Raw genomic sequence first — 14,260 nt, forward strand, 5'->3', positions numbered from 1 at the left:
TTCTACGCGCAGCATTTGTAAATGTTTCGTGTTGTACACATGTATGCGCTGTATAATATTTTAAAGCTATTTGGAATATTTGCTAATTCCTCAGGTACTTAATTTTATGGTGAGTAAACTGCTGTATATTTTTAGAGGTTTTTATATAACATGTGGACAATTAAGCCATACCTCGACGGTCGTGGACGATCTCGTATCATGGAACAGAAAGAGGTCTTTTACCATGGGAAATATGATACTTGCAAGTGTGCTGACTTTCTTTAATGTGTTAACAATTTTACTTGTCTTGAAAATTTGTATTAGTTTCCAATAGCTACTATTTCAAACTGAATTTAACTTGCAACTGGTTTATGATGATGTACTGCTTAATTTGATTTTACTCACTGATTATTGGTGTGTAGTAGACTATTAATGTGACAGAACGTTAAATACAGTATTGATAAAATTGTCTCGTCTGTAGCGCTTTTAAATTTCAATAAAGTATTGGTTCCCATGCCAAGACCATGTTGTACCTTGAGACATGTTCTCACATTCGGAAAACCTTAATTTTCCGGAGTAACTTTTATAATTTCAGAAAAAGACTGATGCACAAAAATTGAATGCCATCGTTTGAAAGTGGAATAAGAAAATATATTAAACTTGTTTACATGGCTGGATAAAGGCGGAAGTCTTACAATGTACCGAGGTATAAAGCTCTTCTCTACATCAAAAAATGTACTCAGTTTGACTTGCAGAGAATGCGTGACGCTGATATATAAAGTTCATCATCTAAGCTAGCAGACTTTATTAGCTAATCTATCTTCAGTAGAGAGAGAGAGTTTAAGTTCAACCTCTCAATACGTAAACATTCTGACAACCACTTTTACCTGCGTTCGACACGCAGCATAACCTGTCCAAGGACTAGACCTGATCGGCACTGTAGACAACTTGCAGGCAACTGTAGAACTGGAAAACTGCTGAAATTGGGTTGAAACTGGCCGAGTGTCCTCGTGCTGTCTCTTAAATCATGCACCATCTTGCGACCTATTTGGCGGATACATCACATAGTTCCGGGTTTCAGCGATCTTTGTCGGGGCAGACTACTGGCGGATGAAAAGCCTGTCTGAATGTCTTGTGCGGAGGCATAAAGTAGATCCTGGTCTGAGTGGCACCAACGAGGTGACGGATCCTACCACAGAGGATTCCCCTAGGAGGATTGGTCAATATTGAGGGATATGACAGGAGTGATCACTCGAAGTAAAATGTCTAGTAAATATGGACTCTAAAATGCACATCTTAACAGCATTTCTTCACATTCGATACTGCGAAACAAATCTCTTCTACTGCAAGTTTATTGCTGTCCATATTTTGATGGGTGATAGTATGGACTAAAACAAGAAAATAATGTCCAGTAAACATGGGTTCTAATGTGCACATCTTAGGAGGTATGAACACTTGTGTGAAACATCTCTTCTACTGAATAACTGCTCATAGCTCTTAAGAAATGCATTTTGGAGCCCATATTTACTAGATATTTTTTTCTTTTTTGGTCCTTACTACCTGCTACAAAAATGTCGGAAGCAAAGAGCTTGTAGTAGAAGAGATCTATTTCGCAGTACCGAAGATGAAGGAGTGCTTAAAACTCTTAAGGGGTGCATTTTAAAACCCATGTTTACTAGACTTTTTTCCTTTGAGTAATCCTTCCTGTCTTATATTGGACATTCCTCCTGGAACACTCTGTATATGAAGGAGTCTTTATGAAGCATTGATTTACAGATTTCATAAATTAGGAATGCTACCCATGAATCTGGCAATAAGAAATCTGGACTGCTTTTATGGTAATGATAAATTCAACAAATTAAAGTTATACACTTGACGCTGGTAGTTGTGATCAGTAAAAGTAAACGAATGAGATGTATCAGCTGCAGCTGTTTAGTGAGATAATTTAAATTGCTTCTGTTTAAGTATTTATATACTGCAGACTACAGCTAAATTCATCACGCAGAGAGTTTCACGTACAGTGCAGCTGCTCTGCCAGACTTCGGACGAGAACAGTACCAGGGAGGCAGGCTGCGACCGCCTCATGCCCTCAAGCCGTTCCTCAGACTATGGCAGTTGGCACATCGGTTTTAATCAAAGAGCGGTCCGGGAAAGAAGTCCGGAAAAGTTGTTGTACCACTCAGCAATTGAGTCTGCCGTGGCAGCAGCATTTCTCCGCAGAGGCGTTCACGTACTAGAACTGAACAAACAAGTTTTCACAGTAGCAATTACCCTCATAAAACTGTAACGTACACATTGGCTGTGTGTGCTCTTTCACTGTCCTGCAGGAAAGAAATCAGAGTTTTTTCCATTAATTAGTTTGCTGCAAAACGTCGCAGTATATTGTTCACAAATGTAATAAAAGTTATGGTAAGGCGGAAAATAACTCGTGTCGCACTAACTGAACACCACACTGCTGTTTTCACACCATTCTCTGACAGGTATCACGTTCATATTCAACATTCTACAGCTCAAAATAGAAAAAAAAAATGCCCATAAACTCTCTCACTCTCTTTCTCTTTCTCTCTCTCTCTCTTTCTCTCTCTGTTTCTCTCTCTCTCTCTCTCTCTCTCTCTCTCTCTCTCTCTCACACACACACACACACACACACACACACACACACGCAGATGCACGCACAAGTATAAACATAACGGAAATGAACAGACGTCAGTTTTTAATACATACTTCGTTAGGTTGACAACATGTATGTAGACAAACCAAACCAAACAGGCTGAGATACACGATGAACTCAAAGTAGGTACGTTTTGAAGAAACAGCTTTCTATCTAAAGTCGATATTAGTGACAGAAGACTGATAGTGTCTCATAACAAGAAGGGCAAATAAAATGAGAAATGGGAAGAAAAATGTTCGAAACATGGAAACATTCTTATGTTTCGTAAATAGAATGGTATTGTGACCTCCATGTGAGAAGATGAGAGGAAACGCAGATGCCAGCCAAAAACGCGAAGAATGTAGGTAATCACTTATTTATAGAAAAAGCGAGAAGTGGACTGTTTTATAATCTACGAATGATACATATCAAAACAATAGTGTATCACAGCTGTATCGTTACAGATCCCACTGATGATCCCTTAAAGCGAAAAAATACGAAACGCTTCTGGGAGAACATAATACAGCGCACCAAGAGAAGGCTCTTTTTTATTTAGAAAGCAAATGGCACTCCATTTCGTATGCTGTTTTTGAACTGGAGCAGCATCACGGTATGATGTTAATGGATCACAGTATGCATCATGTTTGCTAACGTGTTATCATGTTTGATGCTGTTATTTGATGTCGCCTGGCTGGCGCATCCCTTTCATTCCTTGACCTTATAATTGAATTCCGGTGTGTTTTGCTTGCTGCTCTACTAAAGAAAGCAAAGGACATTTGTGCATCACATTCATTACACATTAATCTTGACAAGCCCAAACTGACAATAAGTGGTCGAGGAGCCCAGATTCAACTCATAGGTTGATAAAAGAAAGTGGAAGACGTATATTCTCTCATCTCTCTTGGGTCAGCCATCTGCGACACGGAAAGCTCTGAAGATGAGATAAGAAGACAGATCAGGCTGGGGCTAGTTTCTATGAAGAAGCTCGCCAAGATACGGCGGAACAGAGTGATAACGAACGCCTCAAAGATCCGGCTCACATTTTCCATCTTCTTTTATGGTTGCGAAACATGGACCCTTAAGGCCAGATACAAGCAGTGTATTGATTCATTACGATTTTGCATGCGGATAATATTTCTCGAAAGAAGAATAAATGTTTCCATTAGTGAGCAACTCAGTATCGCCAGACGCCTGCCTTCTCGTGGCAACCAGAAAATTCCCCAGTTCTTTGACCATGTTGTGAGAAGAGATGGAGAAAATTAAGAGAAAGTAATCATGGAAGGGAAGGTCGAGGGCAAGAGACCAGCGGGAAGAGGAGCGAGCAGGTGGATAGAGCAAACCAAGATCCCTTCAGCAGGCTCTAAGAGAAGCTGGTAATCGTCCGGAATGGAGACACTAGGCTCAGGACGTCACGACGCTCAAAAATGAGCGCAACGACTTGTGACGATGTTTTGCTAAATTCCTGTTCAGCTACATTGTCTACTACGGGCGTATTTATTTTCTTCCATTGTGTGACAGATTTGATGGTAACATTGCCGATTGAAATCGAATATCTATGGGTACTAGTTGTGACCATTGACTGTAAATAAAATGGAAAACAAAAATACCTTCGGAAGCAGTGTGTTTTTCAACGCGGTGATGCAGCAATTCATAAAATGTTCGTATTTCATACCTTAGGCTTATCCACCTCAGGCCTGGAGTGGCCACGAGTAGGAGGGGAGAGTTTGTTAGTTCGAAGATGTGGTCAGGTCGGTGAGAAGGCAGCCGAGTAGCCGAGTTCTGATCTCACGGGCGACGCCCGTGAAACGAAAGGCGACGGCTGGGCCCCAAACTGAGGCGGGCTCCTCGTCCAAGGCCTGCGACTGGCCTTGCGCCGAGCGTGATACGACGCACGTAGCGCGTGTCGGATCAGGGCAGGGCAGGCAGCGGGTGCCAGCCTCTGGGAAAGGTAACGAGGTGGAAGGGACGAGGGACAGCTGCCCACTGGCATCGAGCGGAACGAATCGAAAATGACTAGCGTGAAACCTGCTGTGTTTCGTGAGAGGTTGTCTTCTAACCAGTATGCTACTAGCCACATCAGACTCGCGAAACTTTTATTAACGTAGACCATAGTCATCATCTTAACTCTCAAGGATTAGTCGTGGCATGTGTCTGTCTTAACAGCGCGGGTTACTTGGATCTTGCAAGAATTCTTTTTCCACGTGATACATACTGCATTCTATTCACATTGACGTTACATTCATCTTTGTATTGACCCACTCTCCAGCTGATGGTCCAAGTTCTAAATTTTTCTAATACATTCATTTTTTATTTAAGCCAATTTCACTTATCCTTTCACAGCTCTTAGGAATCTCATTCCATACACCGGTCTCTTATTTATATGTCGTTAGATAAGTGCCTGTGCGTCACTGTCACCACAGAGTACAAATACTAACATAACTTTATAAAATTTAGTTTGTTTCTTTCCTCATCTTACTTTTTACGGTTTCTCTTACAGTATCACAAGTATATTAGAATGTTATTTGATCTTTCAGATAACGTTTTGCTTTCCAAGACGTTTAACCTTACTACTTGTTTTGTTATGTTGTCAAAAATGACAACTTCAATTGTTCGGCTCTTCTAAGAACAAATAACATTGTATCATACCTTTTTACCTTGAAACAGATACGAATGAAATATGTGCCAGGTCACTATATAACACATCCATGACTTAACTACGAATATTATGATATACAGTTGTTCAACTATTGTTCAACTACAAAAGTGATATTGTACTTCCCTTATTTAATTAAGTAAGCTGTGTAATAGCACACATGTAGACGTCCTAGATATTCTATTTGATGCTGGCACTTTGTCTCTACTTGGAGTGACGTCAATTCTTTATTTGTAGCGTGCACTTTTTTCGGAGGTGGGTAATTCCTGGTGTACTCAGTGACGGTAGTTGACAAACCCTCATTGTAACAATCAACAGCTGGTCACCACAGTCACCATGGCGAGCCTGCATAATGTGACATTGCTTGCGTTCGCCAAGACATTCTGCTGAGTGTGACAGACATTGTGTAGGTAGCAGGGGCCACAGTTTTCCTTTTTGGCTGTGTTTTTGATTAGATCCGAGGTGGATATCTACACACATAAAAAAAAGTTTTGCATCACTCTGGTTCTCAGAACTTCTGAAGATAGACGTCTTTAACAGTTCAGAGATGTCACTAAACCCGCCCAAAGATGTAAACAACCATGCATGAGCAGCGCCTATTAGACGGAGTGAGTCCGACCGCCGATCATTTGCAGTCATTCCACCAGGAAAGAGGTACACGGCTCGTTTTGTCTGTAGTTCAACCATGCCTAGACGGTCAATACTGCGGTTCGATGGCGTCCGCATTTTTACTTTGTGCCAGGAAGGTTTTCAACAAGGGAAGTGTCCAGGCGTCACGGAGTGAACCAATGGATATGGAGGAGATGCAGAGAGACAGGAACTGTCCATGACATGCCACGCTGAGGCCGCCCAAGGGCTACTATCGCAATGAATGACCGCTACCTACGGATTATGGCTCGTAGCAAACCTGACAGCAGTGCCACCATGTTGAATAATGATTTTCGTGCAGTCACAGGACGTCATGTTACTACTCAAACTGTGCGCAATGGGCTGCATGATGCGCAACTTCACTCCCGACGTCCATGGCGAGGTCCATTTTTGCAACCACGACGCCATGCAGCGCAGTACAGATGGCCCCAACAACATACCGAATGGACCGCTCGGTATTGGCATCATGTTCTTTTCACTGATGAGTGTCGCAAATGCCTTCAACCATACAATCGTCGGAGACGTGTTTGGAGGCAACCCGGTCAGGCAGAACGCGTTAGACACACTGTCCATCGTCTGCAGCAACATGGAGGTTTCCTGCTGCTTTAGGGTGGCATTATGTGGGGCCGACGTACACCACTGGTGGTCATGGAAGGCGCCGTAAGGGCTGTACGATACGTGAATGCCATCCTCCGACTGATAGTGCAACCGTATCAGCAGCATATTGGCGAGGCATTGTCGTATCCTGACATAGATGAGAGAGGGAAGAAAAGCGGTTACTGGTCAGTCTGCGCTCCCGAGCTGTACAGAACAGAAGGCAGAAGATCAATTCACAGTGAAGGCATTTGATTGTTTTCTTCTATCTGAGCCAATACTGGTACAGGCATTTACTAGAAATGCAGGTGGTGAGACTTGGTAGGGAACTCGTTGTGGAGACTCTTGGACAAACAGGGTTTTGAAACAGTTGTTTATTCCAGATAGGACTAGCTAATACACTTGAGGCTAGTTCTAGGGTTAGAAAAAGCATGAAAACACTGTTACAACAGAAGCCAGGGCATAATTCCCAGGAGTGGATGCTAACCACAGTAGAAAAAATCAGCAGCATCTTAAGGCATCAACTTAGTTGCAAAACAAAACATACTGAATGTGACACTGTTCACTGAGGCACTCCAAGTGAGACAGCAGACTTACGTGGAGCTGGACCGAGGATGGAGTCGACGGACGCAGATTCTGACAGAACTCTGCCAAAATGCGGAATCTAGGGGTTTTAAAGAGTCGCGTGGAGGCACTGTTTTTCTCACTTAAAGCCACCCAGCCAAGCCCGTAGGTCTCTTGCAGGTGCCTGCCAATCACGGTTTAGTTAGGTCCCCTCTACTGCTCCTAAGGTGGGGATGTTAAATGCAGTTGCACTAAGTCCGTATTTGGTATCAAGATTGTTCAACTGAAATCTAAACGTAGCTGCTCTGCCAAATAAGGCTTGCAACATTATTGTTATACGTCATTTAGCCCCTCCCCTCGAGCTCCCCGGAGTAGGGACTGCTGGGTCAACAGTTTTTGGCGTTTTCGCTCTCTTTCTAACCCTTGTGAGCCTACTGACGTTGCTGTTCTCAGGGCTGGTATCAAGCTGGCTTTATACCAAGTACGTGCCTGTTGGTTACAAAGTTCTACGGTGGCAACCTACTACAGTGTCTATACGACATGAAGTTACAAGTTAATTCCTTGAAGAGTAATAACGCCCTGGGACCGCTTCTGGGGGCGTCTGCATTTATGCAAGGCTCTCCACTTACGGTTTACTTCATGTAATAACATCGCTCCTGGTTTCGTCTGCCCTCAGCATCGTCACTGCTTCCGCGCCTTGGAATGGCTGTCCTCCTTTCTCACAGCTTCAAGATAACACTACAGTAGCAAGGAATAATCAATACATTACAGCATTCTTCTTCATGGACGACAGTTCGCACCCCCATCGTACACATCTTGTGAATGACTACCTTCAGGATAACGACATCTCTCGACTGAAGTGGCCAGCATGTTCTCCAGACATGAACTCTCTCGAACATGCCGGGGATAGATTGAAAAGGGCTGTTTAGGGACAACGTGACCCACCACCCACTCTGATGGGTCTACGCAGAATCGGTGTTGAGGAGTGGGACAATCTGGACCAACAGTGCCTTGATGAACTTGTGGATAGTAGGCCACGACGAACACTGGCATGCATCAATGCAAGTGGACGTGCTACTGGGTATCAGAGTTACCGGTGTGTACAGCAGTCTGGACCACCATTTCTGAAGGTCTCGCTGTATGGTGGTACAACATGCAATGTGTGGTTTTCATGAGCAATAAAAAGGGCCGAAATGATGTTTATGTTCATCATCATCATCATCATCATCATCATCATTTAAGACTGATTATGCCTTTCAGCGTTCAGTCTGGAGCATAGCCCCCCTTATACAGTTCCTCCATGAGCCCCTATTCAGTGCTAACATTGGTGCCTCTTCTGATGTTAAACCTATTACTTCAAAATCATTCTTAACCGAATCCAGGTACCTTCTCCTCGGTCTGCCCCGACTCCTCCTGCCCTCTACTGCTGAATCCATGAGTCTCTTGGGTAACCTTGCTTCTCCCATGCGTGTAACATGACCCCACCATCTAAGCCTGTTCGCCCTGACTGCTACATCTGTAGAGTTCATTCCCAGTTTTTCTTTGATTTCCTCATTGTGGACACCCTCCTGCCATTGTTCCCATCTACTAGTACCTGCAATCATCCTAGCTACTTTCATATCCGTAACCTCAACCTTGTTGATAAGGTAACCTGAATCCACCCAGCTTTCGCTCCCATACAACAAAGTTGGTCGAAAGATTGAACGGTGCACAGATAACTTAGTCTTGGTACTGACTTCCTTCTTGCAGAAGAGAGTAGATCGTAGCTGAGCGCTCACTGCATTAGCTTTGCTACACCTCGCTTCCAGTTCTTTCACTATGTTGCCATCCTGTGAGAATATGCATCCTAAGTACTTGAAACCGTCCACCTGTTCTAACTTTGTTCCTCCTATTTGGCACTCAATCCGTTTATATTTCTTTCCCACTGACATTACTTTCGTTTTGGAGATTCTAATCTTCATACCATAGTCCTTACATTTCTGATCTAGCTCTGAAATATTACTTTGCAAACTTTCAATCGAATCTGCCATCACAACTAAGTCATCCGCATATGCAAGACTGCTTATTTTGTGTTCACATATCTTAATTTTCTGTACAGGTTCCGGAACTCTCGGAACCGAGGTGATGCAAAACTTTTTTTGATGTGTGTGTTTCGTCCAGGCACTATACATTCACTTTGCACATCTCTAAATATTTTCTTTCTTGAATAAACTATCTGGTACTGGTGCTGTGACCAGGAGGCTCATATTCAGAGGGTTCTTTCCCGCATCCATGGCTATATTTGTACAAGAAAGGCAGCATGAGCACAATTTGTTTCGAACTTTATATGGCAGGGAAACGAGTGTGTGACAAATACGGTTGGAATGGATGTCCATGTGCAGGGAACGAGAACACTTTTTGTTTCAAAAGGCCACAAAAATTCCTTTATGTGTTATACATATTACTTTATTATTCTCATTGCATTAGTTGTTATTATGCCTCACAAACCACGAGATGGGCGATGCGCTACATATGCAATATTTTCTGAGCGTGATCAGGTGGCTGTTAATAGTAAGTGTCACACAACAGACACAAATGTTCGGGACTCAGTTCACTCTAGGTCCTGAGAATTATCATTCTTTTTTACTTTCTTTCACCTACGGAAATGATTTGTGTATGTGAAAAATACCAAGTTCCGTCTTGGTTCGGAATTCTGGTTTGCTCCGTGAGTTCCCCCACAAGTGGCTGGGTAAGGCTGCTTTCACAGTGGCACCGACAACAGTCGTCAGACGCAGACGCCAGATGTTGCCCGATAACATAAGTCAAGAGCTTGGTCACGGTGTGTCCGATATCGTCCGTTAGGTTTTGGAGGGGTCAAGCAGGTTAGGTTAGAATGTATTCTATGTATGAAGTAGGTTAGACATCTACCTGTTAGGGTGGAATGGATGCCACGACACCTCTGTGCTTGGAGACGAGTACTGCAATGCAGCGTTTGCTATTAAAAAGTTGCCCAATGAGCTAATTTGTCATGAAAATAACGTATCAAGTACTGTACTCTCTGTCTGGTGATCCCAGACAAGTTTTACGAAATACCTATGCATTACGAAAATATGTAGTTTCAGTGGTACACCGCGCTAATGATTTTCAGAGTATGGTTTATTATGCTACATTGGCGACTTCGGTGTTTTGCCAGTGAGGTTATAAGCACATAATGGTTAATATGCTTGGTGAAAGCAGATGTTTCTATTATATGATGAATGGATAAAATTTGTGTGTGAGTAAGTAAGTATTATTTAGTTAAAGAAAAGTAGATTTGTGGTTTCACACAGCAGCTCACTTTATTTTAAAAACGGGGAATATAAACTCGACACTGGTAGTTGGTACAACCAGAGTCTAGCCCTATAAAGGTGGGAATTTAAGGAGATGGGACCTGGATAAACTGAAAGAACCAGAGGTTGTACAGAGTTTCAGGGAGAGCATAAGGGAACAATTGACAGGAATAGGAGAAAGAAATGCAGTAGAAGAAGAATAGGTAGCTTTGAGGGATGAAATAGTGAAGGCGGCAGAGGATCAAATAGGTAAAAAGACGAGGGCTAGTAGAAACCCTCGGGTAACAGAAGAAATATTGAATTTAACTGACGAAAGGAGAAAATACAAAAATGCAGTAAATGGAGCAGGCAAAAAGGAATACAAACGTCTCAAAACAGGAAGTGCAAAATGGCTAAGCAGGGATGGCTAGAGGACAAATGTAAGGATGTAGAGGCTTGTCTCACTAGGGGTAAGATAGATACTGCCTACAGGAAAATTAAAGAGACCTTTGGAGATAAGAGAACCACTTGCATGAACATCAAGAGCTCAGATGGAAACCCAGTTCTAAGCAAAGAAGGGAAAGCAGAAAGGTGGAAGGAGTATATAGAGGGCCTGTACAAGGGCGAGGTACTTGAGGACAATATTATGGAAATGGAAGAGGATGTAGATCAAGATGAAATGGGAGATATGATAATGCGTGAAGAGTTTGACAGAGCACTGAAAGACCTGAGTCGAAACAAGGCCCCCGGAGTAGACAACATTCCATTGGAACTACTGAGGGCCTTGGGAGAGCCAGTCCTGACAAAACACTACCATCTGGTGAGCAAGATGTATGAGTCAGGCGAAATACCCTCAGACTCTAAGACGAATATAATAATTCCAATCCCAAAGAAAGCAGGTGTTGACAGATGTGAAAATTACCGAACTATCAGTTTAATAAGTCACAGCTGCAAAATACTAACGCGAATTCTTTACAGGCGAATGGAAAAACTAGTAGAAGCCGACCTCGGTGAAGATCACTTTGGATTCCGTAGAAATGTTGGAACACGTGAGGCAATACTGACCTTACGACTCGTCTTAGAAGCTAGATTAAGGAAGGGCAAACCTACGTTTCTAGCATTTGTAGACTTAGAGAAAGCTTTTGACAATGTTAACTGGAATACTCTCTTTCAAATTCTAAAGGTGGCAGGGGTAAAATACAGGGAGCGAAAGGCTATTTACAATTTGTACAGAAACCAGATGGCAGTTATAAGAATCGAGGGGTATGAAAGGGAAGCAGTGGTTGGGAAGGGAGTGAGACAGGGCTGTAGCCTATCCCCGATGTTATTCAATCTGTATATTGAGCAAGCAGTAAAGGAAACAAAAGAAAAATTCGGAGTAGGTATTAAAATCCATGGAGAAGAAATAAAGACTTTGAGGTTCGCCGATGACATTGTAATTCTGTCAGAGACAGCAAAGGACTTGGAAGAGCAGTTGAATGGAATGGACAGTGTCTTGATAGGAGGATATAAGATGAACATCAACGAAAGCAAAACGAGGATAATGGAATGTAGTCGAATTAAGAGGGAATTAGATTAGTAAATGAGACACTTAAAGTAGTAAATGAGTTTTGCTATTTGGGGAGGAAAATAACTGATGATGGTCGAAGTAGAGAGGATATAAAATGTAGACTGGCAATGGCAAGGAAAGCGTTTCCGAAGAAGAGAAATTTGTTAACATCGAGTATAGATTTAGGTGTCAGGAAGTCGTTTCAGAAAGTATTTGTATGGAGTGTAGCCATGTATGGAAGTGAAACGTGGACGATAAATAGTTTGGACAAGAAGAGAATAGAAGCTTTCGAAATGTGGTGCTACAGAAGAATGCTGAAGATTAGATGGGTAGATCACATAACTAATGAGGAAGTATTGAATAGGATTGGGGAGAAGAGGAGTTTGTGGCACAACTTGACTAGAAGAAGGGATCGGTTGGTCGGACATGTTCTGAGGCATCAAGGGATCCCCAATTTAGTATTGGAGGGCAGCGTGGAGGGTAAAAATCGTAGAGGGAGACCAAGAGATGAATACACTAAGCAGATTCAGAAGGATGTAGGTTGCGGTAGGTACTGGGAGATGAAGAGGCTTGTACAGGATAGAGTAGCATGGAGAACTGCATCAAACCAGTCTCAGGACTGAGGACCGCAACAACAACAACAACAACAACAGTCCTATAAACTTCACTGCTCTTTGAGCACTTATCCAGTGGATTTGAGAAAGGAGGAGCAAGTGGCGGCAGTATTCTTTCAGACTGGATGTAGCTTTTAACAAAGAAAATCAACTATATCACAGTACCTTTTAGGGCACTTGCACGAAGCATAGCTCCAAAATTCAGTATGGGATAAGTTAAAAATTTCGTACTATTTGGTGTGCAAGAGTGAAAATATGTTTTCTTTAAAATTAGAACTTAGGGCATAATAAATGGCATCCAACATATCGTACAAAAACTTTGAAACTATAGCTTTCAGTATGTTGTGTAGGCCAAAGCATTGGAAAGGTGTAATCGCCGACGTCAAATTCCAAAGTGTCACTTCTAATGGCTCTGAGCACTATGCGACTTAACTTCTGAGGTCATCAGTCGCCTAGAACTTAGAACTAATTAAACCTAACTAACCTAAGGACATCACACACATCCATGCCCAAGGCAGGATTCGAACCTGCGAACGTAGCGGTCGCTCGGATCCAGACTGTAGCGCCTAGAACTGCGCGGCCACTCCGGCCGGCTGTGTGTGTCACTTCTGTTTTACTTGAGCAAGAACTGCATCTTTACTGTGAGTATTGGATTTTTTACTAGGGCTCACCCATACCTCTAGGAGCACTCGAAATCTGTTTTCCTGAATTTATTTGAAGCTGTGCAGACATACCTCAATTAACCTTCAATGACTCTCATTCAGCATCCGTGCGAAAGACTTTCACAAAGGCTGGAATAAGATACTCAAAACACCTGAAGCAACGTGAAGTGAAAACGTACGTACACCACCTTTAGGATCCACTTCACGTAACAGAATAACCAGCCTATAGGCATAAAAACGCCAGTAAGCAGCAACAATAATTTGTAGACAACTAATGCTCATCTAGCACAACCCAACAACATCAACCACAGCAGTGTTAACCATAAGATACGCCATCTTTGTCACTTGAACAAATTATTTTTTGAGATTGTAACCTACACCTAAAATTTCCGAGAGATTTTGTCTACTTGTGGTTCCCATAGATTCTGAACTTTATCCTGATTACATTTTTCAGCCTCAGGATGACACAAACAACTCCTTTTACTAAACTATAGTTCACACAGTCCATGTTTCGTGTCGCGTGAGCAGTTTTGATCGAAAAAAAAAAAAAACCAACTGATTCGAATTTCACCGACTGTCGTCCGAAATCTGTGCGTTCGGGTGATGAGATCGGCTACAATGTGACCGCGCAGATTAGATTAGATTAGATTTACTTTCATTCCAATTGATCCGTAGTGAGGAGGTCCTCCAGGATGTGGAACATGTCAGAAAAACAACAATACACGACAAATATTTACAACTAAAACAAGTAAGCTAATGTACCATTCCACAGGTCCCAAATGGAATGATCGTCATTTTTTAATGAACACTAAGAGTCATTTTACAAATACTAATGCACTGAATTTAAAATAAAAAAGTTTTTTATTTATTTATAAGGTAATAAACATGTAATACAACTACTGTAATACTTATTTACAATGAACACATTACTGCATTGAAATGGTGCAGAAGTTAGATTATACTTACACACACACACACACACACACACACACACACACACACACACACACACACAAATTTTCAATGAACACATTACTGCACTGAAATTGTGCAGAAGTTA

The sequence above is a fragment of the Schistocerca cancellata genome, chromosome 1 (assembly GCF_023864275.1).
Source record: "Schistocerca cancellata isolate TAMUIC-IGC-003103 chromosome 1, iqSchCanc2.1, whole genome shotgun sequence".
In the NCBI taxonomy this organism is placed as follows: Eukaryota; Metazoa; Arthropoda; class Insecta; order Orthoptera; family Acrididae; genus Schistocerca; species Schistocerca cancellata.